At 42.1% G+C, this 12,096-nt stretch overlaps 1 protein-coding gene across 20 annotated transcripts in view; it reads left to right on the forward strand.

Annotated features, from left to right (window-relative positions):
- LOC116939958 (neuron navigator 2) overlaps window positions 1-12,096 on the forward strand; it is a 271,136-nt gene that overhangs the window by 87,133 nt on the left and 171,907 nt on the right. The gene's annotated exons all lie outside the window — the stretch shown is intronic.

Consider the following 12,096-nt stretch of genomic DNA (forward strand, 5'->3'; position numbering starts at 1 on the left):
GTGAGTAGGAACTGTGACGACTGTGCACATTGAATTTTGAAATCCCCCTCTCCCACCCTGCCTCCCCGGTTGTTAAAGTATTTTGAAGTCGACTGGTTTTGTTTACGTTTGTAATGGGTATTTGATGGAAGCACAGCATCCAATGAACACTACAATAGGGGAACTAAAATATCAAAGGATTTCATTCAAATTGCTTTAGTTTAACCTTTTAAACAAAATATATAATTTCAAATAAGTACTAAAGTTTTGATTTAAAGCTTTCGTGACTGCAGTGATTCATTTTATTGTTTCCCTTCAACGTGACTTTACCGAAAGAACCAAGAATATAAGTACTAAAGTATAAATAAACGTATAGGGTTTTCCTACAACAACAAACATATCACAAATGCATAATTCTTTTTCATTATTATTATTGTTATAAGTCAGTTTACTAATCCTGCAATCATCAGCCCTGATGCATTAAATCCATAGCTTGTGTTTGTTTTATGATTGCAAGGTAATGCTGAACTGAAGTCTAAGTCATGCGTTATTGCTTACCTTAAGATTGAGGAGGCTATGTCGTCATACCACTAACACATTTTAAATATTTATGGTTATAAGCAAATGTTGCTGTGGTTGTGCTTGGGAGAAGTTCTGTGTTTTTGTAGCTCATCTTACCTGCAAAATCTCTCTTATTTCAACGTGAAAATGTGCAATTGATCTAGATAATAATTTCTCCATGGCGCGAACAATACGTGTGATATATTGCGTCGCATAAATGAAGCACAAAAAAAAAACCATACTCAATATATCCTGCCATGTGTTGTTAATGTGCCAGGCAAAACTATTACTTCCGAGATAAACTGCAGCATTGCATGGAAGATCAGCAGGGTAATACTGCACATAGCTTTTGCGCTGCCTGCACTTAAAATGATTTACAAACAGACATTTTAGCAGGGAATTCCTTGTGATTCTTTTTAAAATGTAGGATTCGCAAAAGGAAAACATGACCGGGGCGATACTGGTCACCTTCCTTCGATCATTCATCTTGATGTTTGGGAGCATTTTGTGTGCGTGTGCGTCCGTTGTCAGCAGGTGATTTACAGCCAGCTTTGAGAGTTGGAGGATTCCACAGCACGCTTTACTATGATGATGGACGATAGCACTACCATGGTGCCCAAACAATCGGGTCCTAAACAAATAGTCATTTAGTCAGCCCTGGTAGAGACGGGCGGGGGGGGGGGTATGGCAGGCTTTGACCACCGTTTTTGTCACAGGGCTGCTACCAAAAATACATTGGGCCACAGTATCGTACTTGTGTTGTGGTTTGTTGCAGAATGCAGTAGTATTACCTGTTATGGCTAAGAGCATACCATTCCCTGTGTACCTATCCGCACCAAGTGTTTGCACGAGTTTATTGCCAAAGGTCAGTTCCGGCGTAGTGTTCACGGGTGCCTCTTTAGATTGTGGGTTCAGTTTTCTCTGTGGTTGTCACTAGTTGATTTCTGTTTGGGATCGTGTGGGGACTTACACAGGTTCAGATAATCTTCGCTTAGATTTCTTCACCCGCTCTGTGGTTTTCAGTGTGCTAAACAAAGCAATCACTTTAATCTGCCTGTTTACAGTGACGCATTGTTCAATTGGTTGTTTGTTGGTCAGTGTCTATAAAGGCAGAATAGAGTGGTAAGAAAAGTGATGTCGAGCTAATGTGTATATTTTTCATAACATACCATGCAAATGATTGGTAAAATAAGCTAATACTAAAGAGAAGTCATACCTACACCTACCCATTGCAGGTAAATAAATTGCATTTTACTTTTCAGCATGCAACAAACGCGAAGGAAACGTCACCCAAATATTCAAAAATTCAATTAAAGTAGCATTTTAATTGTGCCCACATTACCATGGCCTGGACATATTGAACATCGTTTTGAGATAGGAGATAGTATTGAGTGGGGAGAGGCAATGCTGACACCACTGTATTTGTTCTTGTTTAATTGCTGGGCATTAATACGGGAATGGGGGGGATGGGCGTGCTGTGCTCTGAACTTGTCGACTCAATTTAGATTCTCGGCCAGTGATACCATCCATGCGTGGCAAGTGATACCAGAACTGATCATTCCCTCCCCGCCCCCTCCTTTACCAACATGCATCGACAAGTGTGGTGAAGTAGAGTTGAAAAAAAAAACCCTTCGTGACTGATGTGGTGTGGAGGGTGGCCTTCAATCCGTTGGTTGATTGAGAATGGATGTAATTTATATATATTTTTTAGAATACAGTACAAGATGGAGTAATTCGTTCACTGCCTTAAGAACCCAGTGACCTGACTTCAAATGTTGTGCACGGCTAACATCAGTGACGAGAGTGATATCTGAACCACTCCTGGTCTCTGCCCTTCACCAACCTGCACTTCACCAACCTGCACTAACTAGTGTGGTGAAGTATGGCCATGCAACTCCTTTGACTGACAAGTGTGGGGAGGCCTTCATCCAACAGTAGAGTAACAAAGGGCTGCAAGCAATTATTTTCTTACTCGAATATTCTTTCTTAACATTGGCAGGCAACCCCACCCCCTGGAAATTGACCATTAACTTTTTGAAAAATGGTCGAATAGGGATTGCAAACATTCGGGCTGTTTCATTACTAAATTACATGCATAATAAGTTAGATAATAAAAAAACAACCCATTTTAACTGACAAAGTGTGGGATGGCTTTTATCCAGCAGTAGATCGCCGAAGGGCTAAAAATTTACCAGCGAGGCACTGGGTTGCTATGTCTCGCAAGCAATGCCCTGCACACAACACTGCCACACACTTTTCTAATCGAAAACAGCAGCGACGCACGGTCGTGGTTTTTCCAGTTAAATGGATTGACCAATTCAGATTTTGCGAATGTGGCTTGTGGTGTTGCAGTCAGGATTGATGGCGTTGCCGTGTCGGTTGGCTGCGATATTCTGAGGTTTAATAAGTGTCTTTCAGTGGGCAACGGAAACGTGAATTGCATGCCAGGCAGTGCCTACAGACGCAGCCCGCCACCTCTGCCCACCCGCTACTCACTGGGGAGCCATATGCATCGCCACGCGCTCCCCCCAATGCCGCCTGCCTGCACTGTCTCAGCTGGGGGAAATTAATTTGATTTTGTCAGCCTGTGTTCAGTGCACACGTCTGTACATCTGTTACATTTCTTTACGGGTCCAATGCGTCTTCCTGGTGCCGCACGTGCGTCCTACTTTGATGCCATAATTTGATTAAATTTCACAAATAACAGCGCTCGTTTCAGGATTTCAAAAAAAAAAAACGTGTGGCCTCTGCTGATATACACTACTGTGTGTATGCATTCTGTTGAGATTGGTAAAACAAATTTTAACGAGATACATTTATATACGAGCTCACTTTTATTAGCACTTCTTCCCCAATATAGAGGTCCTGTATGCATTTTACCATTCATTCACTTTTAGTACTTTAGTGTAAAAATATGGAGTTATATATATGGCGAAGTTTAGTTTGGTGTCTATTCTAAAATGTGAAGATTAAGTCAAAAGACGAAGTGGAGGGTCATGTTCGGGAGGGCAGTGTGCCAAAGTTATAATGAAGCGAGCTCTAATAGCCTTGTTATTCCTTGTGCTGGTTGTTCCATTTCTGAACTTGACCATTTGTACATCTGTGAAAAAGAGTCAGGATCTACTGGACATCTGTAAAAAAAAGAGCTTTTTGGCTCATAGGATTCCTCTAGTATAAATAAAGACTCTGATTTGTATGGCTGTTTTTGGATAGTTTTGTTTGTGTGTTTTTGTTGTCATCAGGTTTCTATTTTATAACCAAGTTCCCATAAAACATTTTTTTGCATTTATTGCCCAATGGGTTTTACCTGTACCAAAATTAAACACGAAGAATATGTACAATAGTTATATTCACAATCTCTTGTCTTTTTATAGTTTAAAATAATAAAAATGAATTGTTATGTTGTGCTGATAAATAAAAACTAGTCCGTGTTTACTGAATAAGTTTTCATTGTGAGTCACTTGACAAATACTCGGTATTCTTTTAAATTAATGACTGGTGGCCCAACAGGTCTGTAACTAAATATCCACTTTTTTTATTAAATAAAATTATGAATGCTCGTTTGCCGTAGTGTTTGTGCCTTTATGCATGCGCGTTGCGCCTTTGGCAATGTACAGCCACTACGAAGCTCATGGCATTTTCCTGAAAACGTGCCTTGACAAGAAGGACATTATGCACATGGCAAAAAAAACCCCATCATCGCGTGCCAGGCCAATCGTCGTATGTCGGGACCCCTGTGCAAAATGGCATACTCTGCAGTAAAGGGCCACACACACCTGTGCCGTTACCTAAGTGGCAGTGAAGCTGTTTACCTGGGATCTTTGTTATTTCGCATGGGTGGTGGAGGAGGCATTTCCACCAAGGGGATGCCCAAGGTACCGGGGGCCTCCTCCCGTTGTGGCCATGGTTGGTTCGGCTCGAATGTGAGCAAAGGCAGCAGTGCGACCGAGCTTTTGCCTCTCTCTCTATTCCCCCAGCGATGTCTCTCTCTCTCTGTGCTTTGGGAGTTCCCCCCCCCCTTCTTTATTCGTGCGCTCCCTGGTTTGTGTTATTTTTGCTGGCTGCGTGTGCGGTGGTGGCACACACGCATTCACGCTGCGACGCCAAATAAACAACACGCACTGCCATGCCTTGAGTTTCAGTGACATTCATCAAAATCAAATATCATTGTGTGCACGTAAACCACAAAAGGACATGTAATCCTGAGGCTAGTATCGTAGTTACAACATAACATCGCATATTCTTGTTTTGAAATGCGTTACTGTTTTTATGCAGTCTATGAAATTTACAGCCCATTAATTGAAGGAATTGTAATGTGTATTAATATGCATGCTGTAAAACATAGTGTTCATGGTTGCCCTCTGCTAATTATACACTGTCATTTCTCTACTCCACTTGATCACTTTAATGAATGTTTAGTACAGAAAGGCATTCCATTGAAATAAGATGCGACAAAAAACCCATAAGAATTCCAGTCACTCTTTTGAACCATGTTATATCATTTATACACGCATGCAAGATAGGGCATGCATAATATTAATGATAAAAACGTACAGGCTTTTGTTAATCTGCTGTACAATGATGGCTTCCCTACATACTTCACCACCCTGGTCAGTGCGAGTTGTTGAAGGGAGGGGTACCCAGGACTGGTTCAGATATCATTTGCCATGGATTTTTTGCTGTTAGTGAATTGGACCCAGGTTTGTCGGTTTCATTGCGCTAAGTATCGCTGCCAAAATGTGTCGCGCTTAGGAAGCGTAATTCAAGTTGCTGTGGTTCTCAGTAAAAAGAAGGCGGGAATGATGCACAATTTGTGCATTAAAAATAAAAAAATGTCACTTGGCAAGCTGCACAGGGCCGTTGGGTTCTGCGGGCGATGTGATACGAGGTGGGCAGATCTGCACTTGAAACGTACCCCCCATGCTGGATGTGCCACTTCCCCACATCCTGGCAGATTGTCACCAGCGGCTGATAATCCTCAAAACGATCCGTGCGTGCCCATAGCCACTTCCGTGCACGCGTTTGCATGCAGTGTCACACCTGCCCAGTGTACGCTCTTGTTGCGAACAGCAACCTGTCTTGACTGCACGACGTAGCTAGGCGCAGAGGAACGGAGACTCATCGCGACAGAAAATCACATGCATGGTGCGTTACACGGTTATCTGGTCACATGCAAGTTCGAGCTTATAATTGTAGGCAAGGTCAAGTGTTCATTTCCCGTGCACATAATTTCCCGGAGAAATCGTGCACACTCTTAGGTGTTGGGTGCGTACGTTATCCGTGTCCATGTTTTTTTTCCGACGCGCTCTTCGGATTGCACGAGCCATTGTACACCGCTGCCATGCGAGGGCTCGGCGAGGCGCGGTGCACACGCGGCAGTCGAAGGCCCTCCGAGCCGGGGCCTGACTCAACGTTATCGGCCACCACGTGTTTGACAGAGGCTCGCACACAAATCCCGGCGAGCGTGCGCCGAAATTTCACGTTCACTGACCAGTCCAGATAGCGCACTACAGTGCCGTGGTCTGTGCCGGGCGCTGCGTGATCCGCGTCACGTTGTTGGCATTGAGCCAGACACATCCGAAATATACAGTACTTGGAAGTTTGATGACCTCTGGCAACAACAACAAAACAGTAAAAAAGTATAGCCATCGCCTTTTTTTAATAACAAAAGGCCATGTGACTCGCCGCCTGCAGTAGGTGCTGAAAGAAACGGTGTTCTTGTGTGGTCGAATTTGTTTTTAAAAAAATAGGGGTGGCTTTTCTCTCTTAGCTTTTGTGCTAAAAGGGTAATTGAATGAACCAGCGCAGTCTCAAACTCTTCGGCAGCGCTCCTTTAGAAAAGGCAACGTGACTTTGTCTCCAGAAGATGTTCGGCATGGCAGGCTTAAAAAGGGAAAAAGGGCAAGGCGGATTTAAGTAATGGATCGCACAGCCTCCTGCAGCAGGCAAAACATGCCCTTTTTATTAAGTGGGCTGCATGTAGCACGTCAGTCAGAGAGGCAACTCGGCATGACGATTCCTCATTTTAAAGCTTTATGGCTTCTTAAAGGACAGTTTTAAGTCAAAAGGTTGCCTCGTCTTGCTTACGTACTTATTCATGTTAATTAAGTACAGATTACTGTGTACTGTATACATAAAAAAAGTTATGTTTTTTTGTGATGCTACATTGGAATTGGTGTGTAAGCACATGTATCAATAATATTTTTTCCCTTAGAGAGAAAATTAATATTATTGCAAATGTTTCATGCAATAGCCTGTCTTCATAGACATTGGCTGAAATGGAGCCTATTATGTACAGCACATACATGTATACAGATGGTTTGCCATAAATTATATTTTGCATATTATCTAGTCTTTAACACGTGGAGTGCTAAATATAGATGCCTATAAGAAGTGGATCGGATGTATTTTCTCGTGTCTTGTGCATGACTCCCAGAATCTATAAATGTGTGGCTTCACACTTCATGCAGTGCAATCAATCTTCTTATTTGGGGCCACGTGTTATGGCTGAGTCAGCTCCTTATCCACCGCATAGAAAACCCAAGACCTATGCATTTGTTAAAAAAAATGTTGCAACAGCTGTTACAATAGGATGTTTAAAACATTTTTAAGTTAACAGCATGTAAAGTATTTTCCCTTCAGCTTCATTTGTTTAAATGTTTCTTTGTATATATAAACATAATCTTGCTGCCTTAGTCTTTAAATTGATGATTAATCTTCATCATAGTCTTCGAATGATATTCATCATTGGCAATGCAAAACATCTGCAAGAAGTTTAATTCCAATGTACGTCGACAGGACAGTGCCGTGGTGTAATCGTTCGCACACAGGACTTTACATCCAGAGAATCTCCGGTTCGATCTCCTGGTGAGGCAGTTGAAACAATCGGGAAAGTTTATGTCATTCCACTCACCGTGTCTGTCCGCCCAGCAGTATAATTGACTTTTTAAGCGACGTTACTTACTGCCAGTATATACCGCCATCAATGTAACCTTTCACTGTGTGCGGGATGCCATAAGCATACTTCGTGAAGTTGGAAAAAACAAGGATTGTTAACCATTTCTGGCAATGAAACGGGTGTTAAGATGTCCAAACACTAAATGCTGTAGATACCTTTCGCAAGGCATCAAGTCTGCATTAACCACACGTATTTGTGTTGAAACATGCCATTTGGCGTTCTCTGGTCTGACACTGGTGAGACTAGTCCACGAAGAAGGTTGTCTCTGGTGTAGGCACGTCAGTTTCAAAGACAATGCGGATATTAAGACAGCATTTTTTGTTTGCATTTTTGCCACAATTACGTGTGGTTAATGCAGACTTGATGCCTCGCAAAAGGTATCTGTTTGATGTTTGAACATCTGTTTTATTGTAAGAAAGGCTAAAACCTATTCTTATTATTTCATACTTTTGATACCGCCAAAAAGGTCCCATAGATACACTTCATGACGCTCGCAAAACGGGCCACCGCATGTACGTTGAACTTCTTTCGCACCGTACACAGCCAGCCGTGCTGATCGGAGGTGCGCGGGAGAAGGACGACGACAACAACAACAACAACACGAGATACAACAAAAAGCGAGTGGGCAACCTTCCGTCGTAAGGGGGGGGGGTGGGGGGAGACTTGCTTCACGCTGACTTGTAGGGGCAGGCCCGAGGAGGAGGGGGGGGGCAGCTCTGGGTGGGCGTTCTCGGCACTCGGTTGTCACAGGACGAGGTGGGTTTGGGGCCTGAGGCCACCATTCACCTGGGCTGACCCACCAGAAGGCCTTGGTCAAAGTGGGTATAGCCCGCCCCTCCCCACACACACCCATTCAAGATGCCTGGTCAACATGGAAGAGTAGACCAAATACCCTCTAGAGTTCGCTCTAAGTCAGACCCCATTAATCAAAAGGTGCCTGTAATGCTACCTGGACTCTATCCATTGTTGAAGTTTTTGTTGTTGTTCAATTAATAGTTTTTTTATGTTGTAAAATTAGAAGAGCACCCCATTGCTGTATATTTTTTTTAATTTTATTCTGGTTGATCCATTTATAGACCCAGCTGGTCTCCAATGATCCTCTTATTGTCTCGCAACAGGTGATTTGAAACATGTTTTGTGTAAGCGATGGCTCCATATCTTACAGAGGAAGAGTGTGTTGATCACTGTACTGTATTGAGATCGGTGGGAGACAAGCAGAGGCTTTGAAACAAAGTGTTGTTCTCTCCCCAGTAACAGCTCCCTATTATTTGGATGGCTTATCTATAAATGGATCGCCCTGTATAGTGCTTACCTTTTAAAAATGACAGCTTCAGTCAAGTGCGACGCCATGTGTCTCAACGTTTTACCACCTGGGCTGCATTCCTGGTGAACCTTGATTAAGTTGTGGTTGCCAAGTTAGAGACGTCTCTAAGCTCTAGAGCGATGTTCCAACATCACTTTCAGATTCCTGGCAAATGCACCCAGTGCCGTGCTTACTGCAACCAGCACTTAATGCTGGCCGTGTTTTTCGTAGTGTTTATTGTTTATGCATATTTGCAAGCACTGTGCGTTCTAGAAGGCTGGATCATTTCTGCTTTAGGGGTTCTGCAGAATTGTATTTCGTAAAAATATATTTTTTATTGCATTTGTGAATGATGGTAAATAAAGTATTTGGCAAGATTTCATTCTCAAACGAAAGCCATGAAAGGAAAGCTATTTAGATGTTTTTCTTTCTCTCTCCACTCATTGACAAAAAATATAGTCTTATTTTACGTTTACCTGCCATTGGGATGTTTCCGTGGTGTAATGGTTAGCAGCACACTGTACTTGCAATCCAGAGGTTGCCGGTGTGACTCGATCTCTCGGCTCGGCAAGTTGAAACAATGGACACCGCGTCTCAAATCGCTCCACCTCTATCCACCAAGTAGTGGACATGATTACACCACAATTAGTTATTTGGTAGGTGAGTGCGGGTACTGCCCCCCCCACCCCCCCTATCAAGACACCTGCCCAGCTTGCAGTAGTTGGCCAAAATCCCCTAGAGAGTTGCTCTCTAGAGCTTCCTCTAGTAGGGGACCCTTCTTACCAGCAGTGGTGTGAGCAAGCAATCGCAGAGCTGTACCTTTTACGAAACATTGTAAATGTAAAGTAGTATAGTTAACACCGATCAGCCCGAACTGAAAGGAAACTGCCGATTTGATATAATACGATATGTTTTTCAAGCGGGAGTTTTCCTGTGGGAAGGAGGGGGATAAGCGGAGAGAGAGAAAGGAGGTTGTGACGCTCCAGGCTTGGGTCCAGCAGCAGTGCCTTATCAGCCAGCAAAAAAATGCGTGCGTCTTGTTAAGATATGCTCGGCAGTCGTGAGAAATGTGTCTCATCTGTTGTTTTCTGGTTGTATTTTTATCGCCGTCTGACAGAATTGGGGGAACTCTGTGTCATTGGTGGGTGAGCGTGTCGACAGGGCTCTTAGATTTATCATGCCCAAATGAGTTGTTCATTTGGAGCGATCTGACTTTTTTGTATTTTGTTAAACAAACAAAAAAAGGATGTGAATCATTTTTGTTATTGTTTTACTTCTAGCAACTCAACGTTTTTCACCGAAGGTTTTCAGAGATTGTGGATTTAAATGTTTCATTGCATGCTCGTTAATACTGTCTGCATTTTCAGGCACCTCCATATGATACAAAACAATTTCAAATATGCATGTATATGAGAAATAACAGTTGAACTCGCATCATGTCCGTGATGCAGTCATTTTTAGTCTGTTGATGGTCGACGATGCGGCAATTGACTCATCTCGACGAGCTGTACTCACGATGCACCACCATAGTGCGTACTGCGAGCGTTCAGGGTTTCAGCGCAATCGCCCTCGCTGCGTTTCGACATTGCGGAGTGTGGCACCGATTTCGGAAGTTACACGCCTGGAAAAAATATTGTCCCAGAAATAAAATATTTAATTGCCTCGGCCATTTTGTATTATTTGGTACCCCGAGGTACCGCCATAAGGATCAATTGAATAAAACACAAGCTAGTGAGCTAAGTTGCTGAATCACTTGCCTTGAATAAGATCTATATAAAACCATTTCCTTTTTAGTGGAATGGGGTCCCATAATTAATGATGAAGGCTCTTGCCAATAATATCTGGTTATGTAGCAGCATTTGTTTAGCAACCCTCACTTTAAATTTCGATTTAAAGCTTTCGTGACTGCAGGGATTCATCTTCTTGGTTCTTTCGGTAAAGTCACGTAGAATGGAAATAAAATAATAAAAATGAAACATAATAAAATAAAATTATCACGACGTTTCGACCTTCTGGCTGATGAGAGCCAGAATGTCGAAACTGGTCCAGATTTTGGTTTTCTTAAAGAAATGCTGTTTGATAATATTTATCTGGAAAAGCTGATTGGCTGATCGACTAAATCTTATTTTGTGTGTGAAGATGCAGTATATTTGCTTGCAATAAGAACATACCTTGTTAGTTTGAACGTCAATCATACCCTTTTATATATACACAGTATATTATATAACTAGGCCAGCTTGGCAAAAAGTATTCCGGCTGCTCTCGCCGGGTCTGTGAGTTGTTTTTGTGTGCTTCATCTTCCCCCTTTCTGATTTTAAATATCCTCCAGACACACATTATTCTTATGCCGGGCACCATGTGCAAGTGTTATGTACTAATTGCGTGGACATGTAGTTGCAGTGTCCATTTCTCCCTCTAGAGGGTAGAACAGAGCCCCCTTGCCAACAAGAGCTCTACTGCATTATGGAGCTTAGCTAAATAAGGATAAACATTTTAACACAATAGCCTTGCTTTATAGCAAATATGTATGCTGCGAAGAAGGGCTATTGCCCAGAACTCTGCTTGTTACATATATATTCCTCTGTAGGGCAGTGTTATTGACAAATCTGTGGAAAATTGTATTTGTGCTTGTACACCACCATCTGTTTTGTCCATTCATTGGCAGGGCAAGAATAAATGATGCAGATGTTATCAAATTAACATTTAGTTTATTGTTTTCGTGCAATACAAGTCCTGCATATACTGTAGACGATTGTGGAAATCACATAAAACAATCATGCATTTGTAATAGCAGTATGAAGTCAAAGTTTAGATAATGTGGAAGTTACTGTTAACTGTGCTGCAAATTTAAGTCCTAATATTTTATTGTGCAAAAAAAGGCGAGAATTAATCCTTGTAAGCAATGTTTTGATGGACATATTAAGAGTGTTGAAGTCACTGGAAACAAAAATTCCATTTGGAAAGCCATCGGTTTTGGCACAAAGATGCTGCATGTTAGTCTTGCTCTTGAAATCATAAGCAAGGTCTTAACTAATTATGTTGTCAATGAAAATGTAAAATGAAATTCTAACTGGTACATTCCATGTAAAAGCTGAGGTTTTTTTCAACGGTATGCTTTTAACAATCGCACTCTGCTGTTGTTTTTGAACTGTCACCCGTGGTATTTATTGAGGGCGAATTTTCCTTCACATTTACCACTTCGCTGTAAATGAGTGGAATTTTAATGCGGTAGGCTCAATACCAGTGTCGAGCTGATGTAATCCACTCTTGATTTAGAAATAAATTGTATGCATCT

The sequence above is a fragment of the Petromyzon marinus genome, chromosome 7 (genome assembly GCF_048934315.1).
Source record: "Petromyzon marinus isolate PM22_M1 ecotype Great Lakes invasive population chromosome 7, UKy_Petmar_22M1.pri1.0, whole genome shotgun sequence".
NCBI classification, from domain to species: domain Eukaryota; kingdom Metazoa; phylum Chordata; class Hyperoartia; order Petromyzontiformes; family Petromyzontidae; genus Petromyzon; species Petromyzon marinus.